This window comes from Trichechus manatus, unplaced genomic scaffold, assembly GCF_000243295.1.
Source record: "Trichechus manatus latirostris isolate Lorelei unplaced genomic scaffold, TriManLat1.0 scaffold00036, whole genome shotgun sequence".
In the NCBI taxonomy this organism is placed as follows: domain Eukaryota; kingdom Metazoa; phylum Chordata; class Mammalia; order Sirenia; family Trichechidae; genus Trichechus; species Trichechus manatus.
This window is the reverse complement of record NW_004443972.1, coordinates 2,743,109-2,762,838: the sequence shown is the minus strand read 5'-3', so window position 1 is coordinate 2,762,838 and position 19,730 is coordinate 2,743,109. Positions and strand designations below refer to the sequence as shown.

General features: G+C 39.3%; 1 protein-coding gene across 5 annotated transcripts in view; it reads left to right on the top strand.

Moving 5' to 3' along the window:
- ORC4 (origin recognition complex subunit 4) overlaps positions 1–19,730 on the top strand; it is a 103,337-nt gene that overhangs the window by 40,506 nt on the left and 43,101 nt on the right. For 2 of the 5 annotated variants that reach the window (XM_023730379.1, XM_023730378.1), the window contains exon 2: positions 9,661–9,705. The exons of 1 other annotated variant lie outside the window; for it this stretch is intronic. The gene's annotated coding sequence lies outside the window, so the exon portion shown is untranslated. Of the gene's footprint in view, positions 1–9,400; positions 9,423–9,660; positions 9,706–12,282; positions 12,359–19,730 lie in introns of those variants that run through there. 2 more of the 5 variants (XM_023730380.1, XM_023730381.1) reach the window with 2 other exon arrangements.

The following is a 19,730-nucleotide window of genomic DNA, read 5'->3' as shown; positions in this document are numbered from 1 at the left end:
ATCTACTAGTTCATTAATTCTTCCTCTAGATGTGTCTAATGTGTTTTTAAACCCTTGCATTGAGTTTTTTTTTAAGTTGTGCTTTAAGTGAAAGTTTACAGTTCATGTTAGTTTTTTATGCAAAAATTTATACATACATCGTTACGTGACCCTAGTTTTTCTCCCTGTACTGTGACAGCACACTCCTCCTTTCCACCCCAGATTTCACATGTCCATTCAACCAGCTCCTGACCCTCTCTGCCTTCTCATCTCACCTCCAGACAGGAGCTGCCCATTTAGTTTCATGTATCTACTTGAGCTAAGAAGTACGCTCTTCACGAGTATCATTTTATGTCCCATAGTCCAGTCTAATCTTTGAAGAGTTGGCCTTGGGAATGGTTTTAGTGCTGGGTTGGCAGAGAGTCCGAGAGCCATGCTTTCTGGGGATCCTCCAGTCTCAGTCAGACCATTAAGTCTGGTTTCTTTACTAGAATTTGAGTTCTGCACCCCACTTTTCTCCTGCTCTGTCAGGGACTCTGCTGTGTTCCCTGTCAGGTCAGTCATTGGTGGTAGCTGATGCACTCTGGTTTATGTGGCCATTTCTGTCTCTTGAGCTAATACTTTTCTTGTAACTTTGGTATTCTTCATTCTCTTTTATTCCAGGTGAGTTGGGACCAATTGATGCATCTTAGACGGCTGTTTGCTAGCTTTTAAGACCCCAGACGCCACTCACCAAAGTGGGATGCAGAACATTTTGTTAATAAACTTGTATGCCGGTTGACCTAGATGGTCCCCTGAAACCATGGTCCCCAGACCCCCGACCCTGGTACTCTGTCCCTCAAAGTGTTTGATTGTATTCACGAAACTGATTAGCTTTTGGTTTAGTCCAGTTGTGCTGACTTCCCTGTAGTGTGGGTTGTCCTTCCTATCACTTAACATAATTCTTATTTACTATCTAGTTAGTGAGTACTTTTCTCTCTTCTTCCACACCCTTGTAACCATTAAAGAACGTTTTCTTCTGTGCTTAAACCTTTTTTTGAGTTCTTATAATAGTGGTCTTATACAATGTTTGTTTTTTAACAACTGACTAAATTCACTCAGCATAGTGCTTTCCAGATTCCTCCATGTTATGTTTCACAGGTTTATCATTGTTCTTTATTGTTGCGTAGTATTCCATTGTGTGATTATACCATAGTTTGTTTATCCATTCATCCATTGATGAGCACCATCTTTTTGATACCATGAACGGTGCTGCAGTGAACATGGGTATGCATATATCTATTCGTGTGACGGCTCTTATCTCTCTAGGATATATTCCAAAGAGCGGGATTGCTGTTATCGTATGGTACTTCTATTTTTAGCTTTTTAAGGAAGGACCAAATCGTTTTCCAAAGTGGTCGTACCATTTTACATTTCCACTAGCAGTGTTTAAGTGTTCCAGTCTCTCCACAACTTCTTCACCATTATTTTGTTTTTATTAACGCTAGCCTTGTTGGGGTGAGATGGTATCTCATTGTAGTTTTGATTTGCATTTCTCTAATGCCTAATGATTGTAAGCATTTTCTCTTGTGTCTGTTAGCTGCCTGAATGTCTTCTTTGGTGAAGTGCCAGTTCATATTCTTTGCCCATTTTTTAATCGGGTTGTCTTTTTGTTGTTGAGGTTTCGCAGTGTCTTGTAGATTTTAGAGATTAGACTCTGATCAGATTTATTGTAGCCAAAATGTTTTTGCCAGTCTGTAGATTGTCTTTTTACTCTTTAGTGAAGTCTTTTGATGAGCGTAAGTATTTGATTTTTAGGAGCTCCCAGTTATCTACTTTCTCTTCTCATTTTTGTGCATTGTTAGTAATGTTTTGTATTCTGTTTATACCATGTATTAGGGATCCTACCATTATCCCGATTTTTTCTTGTATTTATCATTTTAGATTTTATATTTAAGTCTTTGATCCATTTGAGTTAGTGCATAGTGAGAGGTATGGGTCTTGTTTCATTTTTTTGCAGGTGGATATCCAGTTATGCCAGCACCATTTGTTAAAGAGACTGTCTTTTCCCCAATTAATGGACGTTGGGCCTTTGTCAAATATCGGCTGCTCATAGGTGGATGATTTTACATCTGGATTCTCAATTCCATTCCATTGGTCTATGTATCTGTTGTTGTACCAGTACCAGGCTGTTTTGACTATCGTGATGGTATAATAGGTTCTAAAATCAAGTAGTAGGAGGCCTCCCACTTTGTTCTTCTTCTTGAATAATGCTTTATTTATTCGGGGCCTCTTCCCTTTCCATATGAAGTTCGTGATTTGTTTCTCCATCTCATTAAAAACTGCTGCTGGAATTTGGATCAGGATTGCATTGTATCTGTAGATTGCTTTGGGTAGAGTTGACATTTTCACAATGTTGAGTCTTCCTACCCATGAGCAAGATATGTTTTTGTATGTTTATCTTGTATTCTGATACTTTGCTGAAATCTTCTATCAGTTCCAGTAGTATTCTTATGGATTCTTTGGGGTTTTCTGTGTATAAGATCATATCATCTGCAAATAGAGATACTTTGACTTGTTCCTTACCAATCTGGATGCCCTTTATTTCTTTTTGTAGCCTAATTGCTCTGGCTAGGACCTCCAGCACAGTGTTGAATAAGAGTGGTGAAAAGGGCATCCTTGTCTGGTTCCCGTTCTCAAGAGGAATGCTTTCAGAGTCTCTCGATTTAGGATGATGTTGGTTGGTTGCTTCGTATAAATGCCCCTAATTGTGTTGAGGTAGTTCCCTTCTATTCCTATTTTGTTAAGAGTTTTTATCATGAAGGTTTGTTGGACTTTGTCATATGCCTTTTCTGTATCAGTTGGTAAGATCATGTGTTTCTTTTATTTTTGTGATGGACTACATTGATTGTTTTCTAATGTTGAACCATCTGTGCATACCTGGTATAAATTCTACTTGATCATGGTGAATTTTTTTTTTCATATGTTGTGGAATTTTATTGGCTAGAATTTTATTGAGGAATTTTGCACCTGTGTTCATGAGGGATATTGGTCTGTAATTTTCTTTTTTCGTGGTGTCTTTACCTGGTTTTGTTATAAGGGTTATGCGGGTTTCAAAGAATGATTTTAGGAATATTCCATCCCTTTCTGTGCTCTGAAATACTTTTAGTATTGGTGGTGATAACTCGTCTCTGGAAGTTTCGTAGAATTCCCCAGTGAAACCATCAGGGCTAGGACTTTTTTTTTGTTGGGAGTTTTTAAATTACGTTTTCAGTCTTTTTTGTTACAGGTTTATTTAGTTGTTCTACCTCTGTTTGTGTTAGCTTAGGTAGGTAGTGAGTTTATAGAAATTTGTCCTTTTTCTTTAGGTTTTCAAATTTGATAGAGTACGGTTTTTCACAGTATTTTATTACGATTCTTTTAATTTCAGTTGTGTCGGTTGTGATATTGCCTATCTTGTTCTTTATTTGGGTTATTTGCTTTCTTACCTGTTTTTTTTTTATCCATTTGGCCAATTGTTTATCGATTTTGTTGATCTTTTCAAAGAACCACCTTTTGGATTTGTTAACTTTTTCAATTGTTTTTCTATTTATTTCATTGAATTCTGCTCTAATTCTTATTATTTCCTTTCTTCTGGCGCCTGAAGGTTTCTTTTGCTGCTCTCTTTCTACTCATTCGAGTTGTAGGGTTGATATTTTGATTTTGGCCCTTTTTTCTTTTTGGATGTGTTCATTTATTGCTATAAATTGATCTCTAAGCACTGTTTTTGCTGTGTCCCAAAGGTGCTGTTAGGATGTGTTTTTATTCTTATTTGGGTCTTTGAATTTCTTTATTCCCTTTTTAATTTTTTCTGTAACCCAGTAGTTTTTGAGCAAGGTGTTCAGTTTCCATGTGTTTAATTTTTTTTCTTTGCTTTTTCTGTTATTGATTCCTACTTTTATGGTTTTATGGTTGGAGAAGATGCTTTGTAATATTTTGATGCTTAGGATTCTGTTAAGGCTTGCTTTATGGTCCAGTATGTAGTATATTCTGGAGAGTATTCCATGTGCGTTGGAAAAGAATGTATACTTGGCTGCCATTGGGTGGAGTGTTCTGTGTATGTCTATGACATTAAGTTGGTTGGTTGTAGCATCTAGATCTTCCATGTCTTTATTGAATTTCTTTCTGAATGTTCTGTCCTTTATCTAAAGTGGTGTGTTGAAGTCTCCTATTATTAATTATGGAGTTTTTTCTCTTTTCAGTGCTGTTATAGTTTGTTTTATGTATTACGGAGCGTTGTCGTTGGGTGCGTATTTATTATGGTTATGTCCTCTTGATGTATTGATCATATACTCATCATATAGTGTCCTTCCTTATCCTTTGTGGTGGATTTTACTTTAAAGTCTGTTGTGTCAGAGATTAATATTGCCACTCCAGCTCTTTTTTTTTTTTTTTTTTAATTGTTGTAGTTTAAGTGAAAGTTTATAATTCAAGTTAGTTTCTCATACAAAAATTTATTCATACGTTGTTATGTGACCGGAATTGTTCTCTCTATACTGTGACGTCACACTCCTCCTTTTCACCCCAGATTTCCTTTGTCCATTCAGCCAGCTCCTAATCCTCTCTGACTTCTCATCTCACTTCTGGACAGAAGCTACCCATTTAGTCTCATGTATCTACTTGAGCTAAGAGGCACACTCTTCACGAGTATCGTTTTATGTCCCACAGTCCAGTCCAATCTTTGTCTGAAGAGTTTGCCTTGGGAATTGTTTTAGTTCTTGGTTGACAGAGTGTCTAGGAGCCATGCTTTCTGGTGTTCTTTTAGTCTCAGTCAGACCTTTGAAGCTCTAAAGTCTTGTCACCAGGTGGTTAGATCTTTTACTAGCTATATGAACCGAGGAGTCTGTTTTCTTTTTTGTATGAATTCAACTCAGGTGTCTGGGTAGTCAGGCATCAAGTGTGTGGTGTAAGCTTTCACCTACAGTCCTAGACAGACCTGCATGATTCGTGTAGGCGGAGGTATCTGGCTGCAGTAGGGGGTCACACACTAAGCAAGGCAGGTTGCTATCGGCTGCCCGAGTGTCTGGGAGGAAAGCATGTCCCTGTTCTGTAGAGTGCTTGGGTGGTTTTTGCAGCCAGACTGTGAGCACCCAGTGCTTTTGTCTGTAATGACTGGGAGGCGCTACTTATTCTTGGACTCTTGTCGTGGGTGGCTCTGTGGTGTGGTTGGAGCCACTAGTCCTCAGGCCCTTGATGTGGGTAGGTAAGGACTGTGCGTAATGGGCAGAGCTGTGTCACATGTCATGAACCTGCCACTTTATAGCTGATACAGTTGAAGTTTGGTTTCAGGTATATACTTTGCTGTACTGTGGTAATGAGGGCCTACGCTGTTGAAATGGGCCCACACAGGTCTGTGCAGGGGTGAAAGGCATTCAAAGTCCGTGGACCCTTTATTCCTATACCTAGGCAAAGGAGCTGTGACTACCCTGAGTTCCCAGCCTAGGGTAGCTGGCAGATCTTTTTTTCTTGTTTGTTAATCGGTTTCTTCTCCAAGGCAGGGAGAATGGCTCAGGGCCCATGACGGGTCCTACTTCCGGCCCCTAGGACCCAGTAATCGCTGTAGCTGACGTGGGACCCAGTGCAGAGCATGGAGGCGGCAGGTAAACAGGAGAAAGCTTTTTCCAAAGGGGCTGTTTTTAGATCTGCACGGTAGATCAGATGCATGTACTTATCTTTTGCCCGTTGAACGCTGTTTTTCGCTGGTTCTGGAGGTGTGAGTAGATCTCGCCACTGGGTCTCTCCCTATGTGGAAAATGCCTCCTGAGCACCACTGCCTGCCTCACCGCGCATACCAGCCAATTTGGATTGAAAGGTGCCAGCTCCCAGCAGTTCAGGTCTGGCAACTCTTTGCTGCTTCCAAACCACCTCTCCCTCCCCCTGCAACTCAGTCTGATTCCTCATCTTTACCTTTGATGTTCAGAGCTCCTAGATTGTCTCATGTAATCAGTTTACTTGTCTTTTCAGGTCTTTGTTGTAAGAGGGAACCACAGGAAGCATCTGACTACTCCACCATCTTGGCCCTGCCTCTTTGCATTGAGTTCTTAATTTCAGTTATTTTATTTTTCAGTTCTAAAATTTCCATTTTCTTCTTTTGTGAGTACCCAGGTCTTTTGCAAAAGTCCCAATCTTGAAGTGTGTCGGATGACTCCATAATATGAATCTCTTTTTTTTTTTTTAAATGTCTTTTTTCTCTTGTTTTCAGTCAGATTGCTTTGCCTTCTTGTATGCCATCTGCATTATTTTCAATTAAGTGGCAGACATAATATGAGAAAATTTTAGATAATTTGATGTTGCCTTTCTTCAGGAAAGACTTAGTCTTTCAGACCAGAGACTAGAAAGACTAGCAACCCTTAATCACTTTATTTTAATAACTGATTGAGATGATTCTAAGCTAGGTTTCAGTTTCTGTGAGGGCTAGTCCATTTTTGGTTTATCCTTTTGCCTGTGATGTAGCCCTTTGGGTCCAAACTCAAACTCTTGGAGTTTACTGCCCTCTACTCCAGAAGCCATGATTCTTCTTTTTTGTGCCCTCCAGATCTATGGGTTTCTTAAAAGGTTTCTAATATTGTTCTATAAGACAGGATGACTTTTATAGCATGAGAAAATGTTCACGGCCTATTAAGAGTCATTCTTGAATTATTAATTCTGAATTAGAATGACAAATCTTTATTATATTGAAATGTATTGTCTTCAGGTATTTGATATATTTTTTAAAGCAGTGAAATGATTTTTGGGTTCATATTAAAGAATGGGCAAATGGGCTGCAATTTGAGGGACAGTCCACAGACCACTTTTGACACCAACTGGAAGTTCAGGGATGTTCCTAAAACCACCGATGCGTTTAATAATTTCCAAAGATTTACACAACTCACTGGTAGCTGTTCCGCTCTCTGTTACTGTTTATTACAGGGAGAGAATAGAGATCAAGATCAGCCAAGGGAAGGTGCATATAGGGCAGAGTCCAGAATAGTACCCAACAGGGAGCTTCTGTTGTTGTTTCCCCATGAAGTTATGGACAGTTTATTTTTCTGGAATTGATGAGTGACAATGCTCATGAGATTGCCAGCCATGGAAACTTAGCTGAGCCTTGGTGTTCAGAGGCTTTATTGGGGCTCTGTCACATAAAGCTGTGTGCCACCTGTCTGACCTTAGTCTCCAGCCCATCTGGATTTTGAGCTGATACTGAGTGACCCAAAGCCCCCACTTTAAATCACATTGTTAGTGTGACCAAAGAGCCCCTGGCAAAAAAAGACACTCCTGTCAGGTATGGCATTCCGAGGGTATAGACTGGCTTTAAAGAAGAGAAATTTATTTTCTTATAGTTCAGAAGGCTAGAAGTCCGAATTCAGAGCCGTCTTCATGTGGTATCTTGTCTTCCCCGTTTGTGCTTTCTTGTCTCTGTTTCTTTTTTGCCTTTGTGTCTGTGCTGCTTCTTATAACTTAGAAGTGGTTAGGTTTAGGACACACCCTACACTGGTACAGCTTCATTAACATAAGAAAATCCAGTTCCCAACTGGGATTACATCCACGTGTTTGTTGTTGTGTGCCACCTAGTCAATTCGGACTCATAGTGACCCTATAGGACAGAGTAGATCTGCCCCATAGGATTTCCAAGGTTGTACTCTTTATGAAAGCAGACTGCTACATCTTTTCCGTTGGGCCGCTAGTAAGTTTGAACTGCCAACCTTTCAGTTAGCAGCCAAGCGCTTAAACACTGTACCACCGTGGTTCCCTTCCACAGGTATAGGGGTTAGCATTCCAACACATATTTTGGGGGGACACAATTCAGTCCTTGACAGATAGCCATCATTATTTTTTGTATTCTTGGCTTAACATTTATTAATGGCATGAATTGATGGTCAGCTACAAAGTTTACTTTAATACTTGTTTTTAAATGTTTTAAATGCCAAGCATTTAATATAGTACTTACTATGTGTTAAGCACTATTATTCGTGCATTTTATACATATTATCTTATGTCATCCTCACCGTACTCTGTTATGATGTAGAGGCTATTATTACCCCCACTGTGCAAGGGAGGAAGCTGGAACAAAGACAGATAGTAGTTTGTCCCAGGTCACATAGCTAGTAAGTAACAGAGAAAGGATTCAGATGCAGGCAGTCTGTCCCTAGAGTCTGTGCTCAGTCCCTTAACCATTAAACTGTGCTGCCCTTCTGTGTGTGTTACCGCTGATACAAATAACTTCAAATGACACCCGTTACCATTGAGTTGATTCCGACTGCCCTATAAGGTTTCCCTGGAGTGGCTGGTGGATTCAAATTGCAGACCTTTTGGTGAGTAGCTGTAACTCTTAACCACTGCACCACCAAAAAAACCAAAACCAAACATGTTGCCATCGAGTCAGTTCCGACTCACAGTGACCCTATAGGACCGAGTAGAACTGCCTTGTAGGGTTTTCAGGAAGCAGCTGGTGGATTCGAACTGCTGACCTTTTGGTTAGCAGCCATAGCTCGCCGTAGTTCTTAACCACTGTGCCACCAGCGCTCCTTGAAATGATAAGTAGATTCACATATAATAAATGTTTTGTTTACCGTGTCTACTGAGTCATGTTTTTCATTTTTCACTCCCATCCACCAGTTTTACATAGTTTTTTTATAGGAATTATGTAGTAAATTTCAACTTCTGGTGTATTCTTTCAAACTAATTGGAAGGTGGTGCATTCTTATATTTTTAACAAGTAGATAAAAAACTTAAACCCTTTGGAGGAGTATCTGTTAATAGAAGGTCTGGTTTATAAGTTTAAGTGTACAGATATGAGAATTGTTATAGGTATTACATCATTTTCTGCTACAAAATCAATGGTGGAATTGTTTTCAAAGTACTCTTTCTATAACCCAAGTTTCTTTCAAAAAGCAGCTCATTTCTACTTTTATTTTAAAGTTCTAGATTTTTTTTTATTTTTATCTGCTAAGTAACATGCAGCTGACAGACAGCCACTTGTCATTAGGAAAGATCTGCAACTGGAACACATAAATTATTTCACTTTTATTGACGTGAACTCATGGCAACCCAGTGTGTGTCTGAGGAGAACTGCACTCTATAGGATTTTCAAGGCTGTGACCTTTTGGAAGCATATCACCAGGCCTTCCTTTTAAAGCACCTGTGGGTGGTTTTGAATCGCGGACTTTTCAGTTAATAGTTGAGGGCTTAACTAATTGCACCACCCACAACCCATTGTCGTCAAGTTGATCCCAGCTCATAGTGACCCTGTAGGACCGAGTAGAACTGTCCAGAGAGTTTCCTAGGCTGAAATTTTTACGAAAGCTAACTGCCACATCTTTCTCCCACAGAGCGGCCAGGAGCTCCTAAAAATGATAACATCTTTAAATCCAGCAAGTCCACTGGATTCAGTAATTCCTTCCAACTGGGCCCGTGTACCTGCATTGTGTAGCAGTGAGCTGAAAGTGAGCAAACATGGTGGTGCTCCTTTTAACTCCTCCCTATTCCTATTCTCCCAGTCTTTCCTCATGGGTCCTGGGTTACCGTGAGTGATATGACATGCCTCGCTGATACAGGGACCAAATGAGGGTGTTAGTGTCAATTTGTATATCATATATTAGTCAAACATAATTTAGTCTTATTTTTTAGATACATATATGTAAGTACAAATTCTAAATTATATTTATCCCATCTTTATCTCAGAGGGTCATTTTCCACCAACTACCTTGGATACTCTTGATCTGGAGGGTAAGAAATACTATTCATCTGTTACATTCCTGACTTACATGGATAACTTTGAAACTAAATAAATAGTGTATGTTCATAGCTGCTTTCTCTTGTAAATGCATTCGTTGATATATAGGTTTACAGCTCCTTCTCATGTTACTACTATAGGCTTCATCTCATTTTTTTTTTTCCCCTTACATTGTCAGTTCACTGGCTCCACTCACTTGAAACTGTAGAGGTATACCTCTGTAGGGCTTGCCTGAGGTGCCTTACTTAACCAAGTTTAGTATTAACCATAACAAACAAGCAAATAAGTGAAATTTGCCCCTCTTTTACAGTATTACATTCAAAAGACAGGTTATTTCACTGTACTTGAAAAGATTTTAATAAAAAAACTTTTTAAATGTTAAGACCTTTACATTCAAGTGGGATTTCATTCCGCCTAATGTAGAGTTATTATTTAGCTTTTTGGTACTTACTTTCCAATAGTTTGATTCACTAATTCTATTTTGTAATTGTTTACCTTAAGATAGTACTGGAGAAATAATAATATATATGTGTAAATATACCATGTGTGTGTCTAAAAGCTGTTTGTGTTCCTTTAAGTGACAATTATTATAAAGCAGTGTGTAGAGGGTCTATTATTGTAAAAGAAAACATTTGTGTGCGCGCACCACTTGCCAGTAGTGGTACTGCTTAATTTTCCTGAATGTAACCAAATAAAAATTATGGATTGCTTTCTAAAAGATCCCAGTCTATGTTTAAAAAATAAAAACTTGAAAAAAAATTAAGACGTTGGAGTTTGTTTTTTACACTGTGTGTTTCGATTTTAGACGATATTGTCTCCCTACTGTGAAAACTGAAGAAATTAGCACTCTCGTGCATCCAGCTTAGTTTTTTGCATTTTTCAGTTGTGTAATTATTTTCACATTATCAAGATTTATGTTTACCACCTGTTCAACAACTCTGATTTTCACACTTGTTTAGTTTTAGTTCTTTATTTTAGTGAATTTGAACCTCACCACCATGCTGTCTCTGTGTGTGTTTTTTTTTTTTTTTTGTGTGTGTGTGTGTGTGTGTGTGTATTGTGCTTTAAAAAATTGGCAGGATTTCTTTGTGGAATTCCCCTGCTGCCACCTTGCAGTCCCATCCCTTTCCCTCCAACAAGGCTTTATTTGCTGTGTTTACTGAGTTCATTCTTGTTTGGTAAGACTGCTTGTTGCCTTTATATGTGAATGACATCTTTTTGCTAGATATGACTCTTTAAACTCCCTCTCAGAACTTTTTTGATATTATTCCATCGTTTTTCAGCATTTTGTTTTCTGTCTTCTGTGTGTTTTTCTGCCTGGAGACCTGATGTATTCTTTCTTTAGGCTTAAAATTTAGTAACTGAATTAAGATTTATGTCAGTGTTAGTTCTGATAGTTCTCAGTCAGTTTTACCTGGGACATAGGATGCTGCCTTATCTGCAGGTTCAGGTCTTCGCTTATTTTAGAACTTTCTGAATTATTGGTTTGAATACTTTCTGTATTCCATTTAATGAGTTCTTTACTGCAGGGACTTCGTTTAATTTCCCATGAGTGACAAACCCAAACCGAACGCCCATCGAGTCAATCCCGACTTATAACAACCCTGTAGGACATAGTAGAACTGCACCATAGGGTTTCTATGGCTGCAGTCTTTACGGAAGCTGACTGCCACTTCTTTCTCCCGCAGAGTGACTGGTGGGTTGGAACCGCCAACCTTTTGGTTAACAGCCAAGTGCTTAACCACCACACCATCAGGGGAGAGGAAACTCATCTGGGATCTTGTATAAAGTATTTATAAGAATTTCTAGGCTTTTCACTGGAGATTTTAAGTGTTCTGCATTAGGGTTCACTCTGTATATTTGAGTTTCCCTGTCCTTATGGAGGGATCCTCTTGTACTTTGGGTGATTCATCTAATTTTATGTGGAGCCCTTGAGCATTCATTTTATTTAACATCAGCTTGTTTCACCATCACTCCTTTTTTTTATCCTCTTTCAAACAACGGTTTCCAATCACCTCTAGTCAGAAGAGGGAAAAGTTAAATACTCAGTTTGCTTCTCTCCATATTTGAAACATTGTTGAGAATTTTTAGTGTTGATACCAGTACAGCTTTTGAGAATAGAGTTGAAGTTGGCGGTTGTGCAGAATTATTCTAGAGCTTTCCAAGTGTGTGTGATACTAATTTCTACCTCTCTCTTTGTCTAGGTACTCCTAAGAAATTTCTTTTTAACTTTTTTTTTTCTTTTATTAGATATTGGGGTGAGAGAGAGTCTCTTAATCCATTTTGGTCCACAATCTTTATCCACATGATTTTTTACTGGTATTGCAAAATTTCCGTAATAACCATTGTATTACTTCTAATGAGAAAAAAATAAGCTCTTGACCTTAAAATATAGATGTCTAAAGAAAACGAAAAAATGATAAATGGTAACAGATGCACATTCAAAGAGAAGTGAATGGTCAGACTTCAACATTTGAGATACTGTTTTCTTGCAGATGTCTGGCTGCTAATTTTTGTCCCTTAAATTAAAAAACCCAGTCATGATTTGATGCTCTTTCTGGTGTTTACAGGTGTTTTCGCATGTCATTTGAGACTAACTGAACAATACTTCACTAGGAATCACTAGACCTACTAGTTACTGCTGCTGTAAGTAAGCTGTGTGAACTTGGAAAAGTCATTTAAAATCTGTGCCAAATTTCCATTCCTATCAAAAAGTGGGATATATAACCTTTAATAGTCATATTAAGTGGTCTTCCTTGTAAGCATATGAATATTATCCTATCACTGACAGTGTTGTACTTCAGGATAGATCTTGAAATGTTCTTTTTGATGAAGAATGCAATGCCATTCCTCTTCTATTTGTCATTTCTGGCATAGTAGACCATATGATTGTCCAATTCATAATGGCCAGTACTAGTTGATTTCAGCTCACTAATGCCTAGAGTATCAATGTTTATGTGTTCCATTTCATTTTTGACGATTTCCAATTTTCCTAGATTTCATACATTCCATGTTCTGATTATTAATGGATTTTTGCAGTTGTTTCTTCTCATTTTGAGTCATGCCACATCAGCAAATGAAGGTTCCAAAAGCTTGACTCCATCCACATCATTAAGATCAACTCTATTTTGAGGAGGCAGCTCTTCCCCAGACATCTTTTTAGTGCCTTCCAACCTGAGGGGTTCATCTTCTGGCACTATACTAGACAATGTTCTGCTGCTATTCGTAAGGTTTTCACTGGCTAATTTTTTTCAGAAGTACACTGCGAGGTCCTTCTTCCTAGTCTGTCTTAGTCTGGAAGCTCAGCTGAAACCTGTCCACCATGGGTGGCACTGCTGGTATTTGAATACCAGTGGTGTGGTTTCCAGCATCACAGCAGCACACAGTCCCCTACATTACAACAGACTGACAGAAGCATTGGGGATAAAGAAGATGAAGATGAAGAAATTGAATATTTTTACCAACTTCTGCAGTCTGAAATTGATTGAACATGCAATGAGGATGCGTTGATAACTACTGGTGATTGGAATGTGAAAGTTGGAAACAAAGAAGAGGGATTGGTAGTTGGAAAATATGGCAAGACCAAAAACTTCTTCATCACCAATACAATTTTTCACAACATAAACAGCGACAATACATGTGGACCTCACCAGATGGAATACACAGGAATCAGATCAGCTACATCTATGGGAGGAGATGATGGAAAAGCTCAATAACATCAGTCAGAACAAGGCCAGGGACCAGCAGCGGAACAGACCATCAGTTGCTCATATGCAAGTTCAAGTTGAAGCTGAAGAAAATTAGAACAAGTCCATGAGAGCCAAAGTATGACCTTGAGTATATCCCACCTGAATTTAGAAACCATCTCAAGAATAGATTTGACACATGGAACACTAATGACTGAAGACCAGACCAGTTGTGGGATGACATCAAGGACATCATACAAGAAGAAAGCAAGAGGTCATTAAATAGACAGGAAAGAAAGAAAAGACCAAAGTGGATGTCAGGAGAGACTCTGAAACTTGCTCTTGAACATAGAGTAGCTAAAGCCAGTGGAAGAAATGATGAAGTGAAGAGTTGAACAGAAGATTTCAAAGGACAGCTCGAGAAGACAAAGTAAAGTATTATAATGAAATGTGCAAAGACCTGAAGTTAGAAAACCAAAAGGGAAGAATGCACTCGGTATTTCTCAAGCTGAAAGAACTGAAGAAAAAATTCAAACCTCAAGTTGCAATAGTGAAGGATTCTACAGACAAAATACTGAATGATGCAGGAAGCATCAAAAGATGGAAGGAATATACAGAGTCATAACAAAAGAACTGGTTGACGTTCAACCATTTCAGGAGGTAACATATGACCAGGAACCAATGGTACTGAAGGAAAAAGTCTAAGCTGCGCTAAAGGCATTGGTGAAAAACAAGTCTTTGGGAACTGACAAAATACCAATTGATATGTTTCAACAGATGGATACAGCACTGGAAGTGCTCACTCGTCTATGCCAAGAAATTTGGAAGACAGCTACCTGCCCAACCAACTGGAAGAGATCCATGTTTATGCCTATTCCAAAGAAAGGTGATCCGGCTGAATGAGGATATTATTGACCAATATCATTAATATCACATGCAATTAAAATTTTATTAAAGATCATTTAAAAGTGGTTGCAGCAGAACATTGACAAGGAAATGCCAGAAATTCAAGTCGGATTCAGAAGAGGAGATGGAACAAGGTATATATATCATTGCTGATGTCAGATGGATCCTGGCTGAAAGCAGAGAATACCAGAAAGATGTTTACTTGTGTTTTATTGACTATACAAAGGCATTTGACTCTGTGGATCTTAAATTATGGATAACATTGCGAAGAATGGGAATTCCAGAATACTTAATTGTGCTCATGTGGAACCTGTACATAGATCAAAAGGCAGTCATATGAAGAGAATGAGGGGATACTGTATGGTTTAAAGTCAGGAAAGGTGTGCATCAGGGTTGTATCTTTTCATTATAGTTAATAGTTATTCCATCTGTATGCTGAGTAAATAATCCAAGAAGCTGGGCTATATGAAGAATGGGGCATCAGGATTGCAGGAAGACTCATTAACAACCTTCGATACGCAGATGACACAACCTTGTTTGCTCAAAGTGAAGAAGACTTGAAGCACTTACTGATGTAGATCAAAGACTACAGCCTTCAGTATGGATTACACCTCAACAGAAAGAAAACAAAAAACCTCACAACTGGACCAGTAAGCAACATCATGATAAATGGAGAAAAGATCAAAGTTGTCAAGGATGTCATTTTACTTGTATCCGTAATCAACACACATGCAAGCAACAGTCAGGAAATCAAATGACACGTTGCATTGGACAGATCTGTTAAAAAAGATCTCTGTGTTAAAAAGCAAAGATGTCACTTTAAGGACTAAGGTGCGCCTGACCCAAGCCATAGTGTTTTCAGTTGCCTCATAATGCATGCGAAAGCTGGACAATAAATAAGACCAAAGAAGAATTGACGCCTTTCAATTATGGTTGGTGAAGAATATTGAATATACCGTGGACTGCCAAAAGAATGAACAAATCTGTTTTGAAAGAAGTGTAGCCAGAATGCTCCTTAGAAGTGAGGGTGGTGAGACTTTGTCTCACATAGTTTGGAGATGTTATCAGGAGGGATCATTCCTGGAAAAGGACATCTTGCTTGGTAAAGTAGAAGGTCAGCAAAAAAGAGGAAGACTCTCAACTAGATGAATTGACCCAATGGCTGTAACAGTGGGCTCAAGCATGACAGTGATCATGAGAATGGCACAAGACCAGGCAGTGTTTCATTCTGTTGTACATAAGGTTGCTATGAATCGGAACCGACTCAATGGCAAACAATAACAGCATCAATTTTTAAAACTTTATTATTTTTAATTGAGGAAAATAAAGTGAATGCACACCATTGAAGTCTGCCCTTATAGTTCTGGGGCACCATAATTGAAGTTGGCTTTTCAGGCTCTTCTTGAAGATATGGTATTTTATTTTACTGCTTAAGAAATCATTTAGAGCAAGAGTCTACTTCTCTGCTTCAGTTGTGGAATTTTTCTCTCTTTCTAATTATAACTGTTGGTGTTCGTTTTTCTCTCCAATATAACATGATCATTTGTAAAGGATACTATGTACTGCTAAATTTGGCATTTGACAGCACTGTGCATCAGGTAAAGCATTTAATTTAATTTCCACACTAATCCTATGAGTTACATTATTATCTCAAAGTTTACAGAGGAGAAAACTCTGGCTTATAAAAGTTAATTTGTCAGGGTCATGCCACAGAACCAAGGGCTCAAATCTAGGCGTATCTGATGTATAAAGCTTTTAAGGCCATTGCTGCTACTCATCAGTCTCAGTTTTCTACTTCGTTTTCTCTCTCAGGGCTTTGTTGAATTTGCATCTTTCTTAAATTTGATATATAGGTGATTTTTTTCTTGGCTTCTTGCTTTCAGTTCTGACTTGAAAGTTTTGCTGGTGTTTGCCGTCTGTTTTACCAAGCATGATGTTCTTCTCCAGGGATTGGTCCCTCCTGATAACATGTCCAAAGTATGTGAGATCAAGTCCCTCCATCCTCACTTCTAGGGAGCATTCTTACTATACTTCTTCCAAGACAGACTTGTTCTTCTGGCAGTCCATGGTATAGTCAATGTTCTTCGCCAACACCATAATTCAAGTACGTCTAGTTCTTCTTTGGACTTGAATAGTATCCTCAAATATTTTCTTCATTTTCTTCCCTAGCGACTTTCTTTCTAGGAAAATTCTGGTATCTTCATTTCCTTTGCCTTTGCTTTTTCTAGTTCAATTTCAAAGACAAAAACCTGCGAATCTTGTTTTGTTAGGTGTTTGGTAATAGATTTAGAAGTATGTTGCCAAATTTTTCAGACGTGTTAAAGCTGGCATCTAGTAACTGTAAATTTGAAATGAGTAGAGAATATTCCAAATTAAGGCAAAGTTATCTGTCAAGATATAGATATATATATTAATGAAATTAGTAATATAGAGTTTGAGTAGGAATTTTAATGTTGCAATAATCCTCTTAATTCTCCACTTTTAGTTGAAGACAGTATAAATAGAAAATGAAATACGCTTGCCTAATTCCATAATGGAAAATATATTACTAATTTTTTTTTTTTAATGTTTAACTAGGGAGCTGTCGATTCAGCGTTATAAAAAGATAGACGTTATTGATAGTAATTATTGTGTACTTTATCTTTTGTCAGTCGTGTGGCATCCTTTAAAATAGTTAAATTCCTTAAACAAATTAAATATATTTTATAAACATTTAGAAATTCCATAGCTGTGACACAACCATGATAATAATATATTTCGTATATTTTACTTCAGTTAGAGAGTAACCCTGTATATTTCTGTATCTTATTTTTATAGTTGGCAGTCTTTTGAGGGTTATGGCATATAGTTGTTCAGTATTCTTCAGTTTGACTAAGCAGTTGACTGGGCTGCTTTTTGTCAGCCAGTTTAACTGTGTCCCACCTCCCATGGCTAGCAATTGTTTAAAAAAAAAAACAACTGTGTGCCAATACTGTGATAGCATAATTCCTGATTTCTTCCTTCAAGGAGCCTATGGTCCAGTGGAGCTAACAAGCAAGTAAACAATATATAATTGTGTACCGATAAGTTCTATGAAAGCGGAGGATAGCATATATTTTGAAAGTGCTTGAGGAATGCATATGGCTCAGACTTTTTCCAGAGTTGGGGTGTGGAAGAGTATCACAGAACGTATCCCAGAGGAAGTAATAATGTCTCAACTAAGACCTGAGAGATTGGAGTTAGCCAGGATGTAGACAATTGCTGATTATTCCAGACAGAATATTAAGAGAAGGAGCTAGTGAGTTAAACTGGGAAATAATCATCCAGAACCTTCCTTTAAGTCATGTTAAGAAATTTGGAATTTTGGGGGTTGGAAATGGAATTAAACATTTTTTCTTGGAAATGGTCTCATCAATGGAGGCCAGACTTGGAGACTAATAAAGAAACTGTTAAAGGTTTGCAGTTAAGAAATACCAGTGATCCGAGGTTGCCATTCAAAATGGCGTTCTAGGCAGAAGCACCACGCCGTCCCTCCACAGCAAAGATCCGAAAAAGTAAGCCGAACAGAGAATACAACAATCCTGAAACCCTAAAACATCAAATGAAGAGATAAAGAACTCAGCCCAGCACCAAATGGAGTGAGAAAACTGACAGAGAACGGAGAGCAAGGAGAGATTCATGCAGAGGTCCCCTACCAGCTAACGCAGCGCGGATCCGCCATCTTGGACTCCTATCGGAGACCAGCAAACGGGGTACGAGAAAGCAGCCTCACGGAGTGTCCAGTGGGAGACAAAACAACCAGTAATTTGTGATATACGCTTTCCCACCCCCCAGCCGTCTTCACCCCGACTCGGCCTCCTCTGCTTCCCGCGGCCACAATCTCTTGACCGGGAAACACCGGCTGCTTGGATACAACACACCCGAACGGGTGGCTCCGTGAGTGCCATTTGTTGGCTGCTGGTGTTACTTTTTTCCACTTTTGATTTCTTCCTTACCTCTCGCCACCTTCCCCTCCTTTCGCTCGAGTACCTCGCTCTGTGCGCCATCTTTGCTGCTTCCTGAGGGGCTGCAGAGCTCCGGTAATTTGTGATATACTCTTTCCCACTCTACCCATCTTCACCCACACTTGGCCCCCTCTGCTTCCCGCGGACGCAGTCTCTTGTCCAGAAACACCAGCCTGCACTAGCTGGCTCTCTTGAGTGCCATTTGTTGGCTGCTAGTGTTGGTTTTTTTTTTCTGCTTCTTTTGAGTTCTTCCTTGCCTCTCGCCACCTCCCCCCCTTTCGCTCGAGTACCTGGCTCCATGCGCCATCTTTGCTTCTTCCTGAGGGGCTGCAGAACTCCGTTCGAGTGTGGAGCTGCTTCCCGCTCTGGGCTGCCGCGCTGGTGGGATCCCGGGGCTTTTGTTTGTTCATTTGTTTTGAATTGTTTGTTTGTTTTCTTTTCCTTTTCTTAAGTTGGGAGCCCTTTCTGGCCAGGCGGAGCTGCATGGCAGGAGACTCCCCCTCGGCTTCCACAGACGTGCAGAGGGAGCCCTGACTGCATTTCTTTTTTCATTGGTTTTTTTTTTTTTTTTTTTTTCTGTTTTTTTGGGGGCCTTTTTTGTTCTTTTTTTTTTTTTAATGCTGTTTTCTTTTCCTCTCTTTCCCTTTTTGTCTTTCTTCATTGCTCAGTTTCTCGTCTCTATATCTTCCTTCTCTTTCTGTTCCCTGAATACCTGGCGTTGTAAACCTCTACGCCTTGTAGCCAGGCTGTACTGCAACACCTGAGAACGACTTCCCCAGACCGCATAGTTGCACCGGTGGGATCCCTGGGAAGTTTGCGGTTCTTTAACCTTACTGATTTTTATTTATTTATTCTTTTCTTTTCTTCCTCTTCCCCTTTCTGTTTTTCTCCATTTCATAGTCTCTTATCTCTCCAGTCCAACGGCAAGCTCCCCTAGCATTCTTTTTTCTTTGTTTGTATGTTTGTGGCTCCTGTTCCTCTCTCCTCTCTCCCATATCCATCTTAGCTCCACACGCAACAGTCTCCCCGCTGCATCCTGCCTACCTGCACCGTGCGTTTGACATCACACCACCAAGCAGCATGGGCATGGCCTACTGGAACCTGCCCTGCACTGATTACCGACCTGCTCTGGTGGCTGTAGTAAGTGCCACAAACAACCCATCCCAGTAACTCCTCTTCAGCTAGACCCGCCCTGCCATACCATATATGAGTGACTGACCCCGCTAGTTGGAGAAGGAGGTGAAAAGTATTGTGCCCACAGACAAGCAAACAACAAACAACACACAGTCTGCCTGCTCAGACATAGTCAGGTTTTTTTTTTTAAAAAGGGATGAAACCAACAAATCTACAATCAGTAAACGAGAAAAATAACTACTGAATGCCATGAAGACAGCAGACAATATCAAAACATTTACAAAAACAGGACAGGATGGTTCCAGTAGG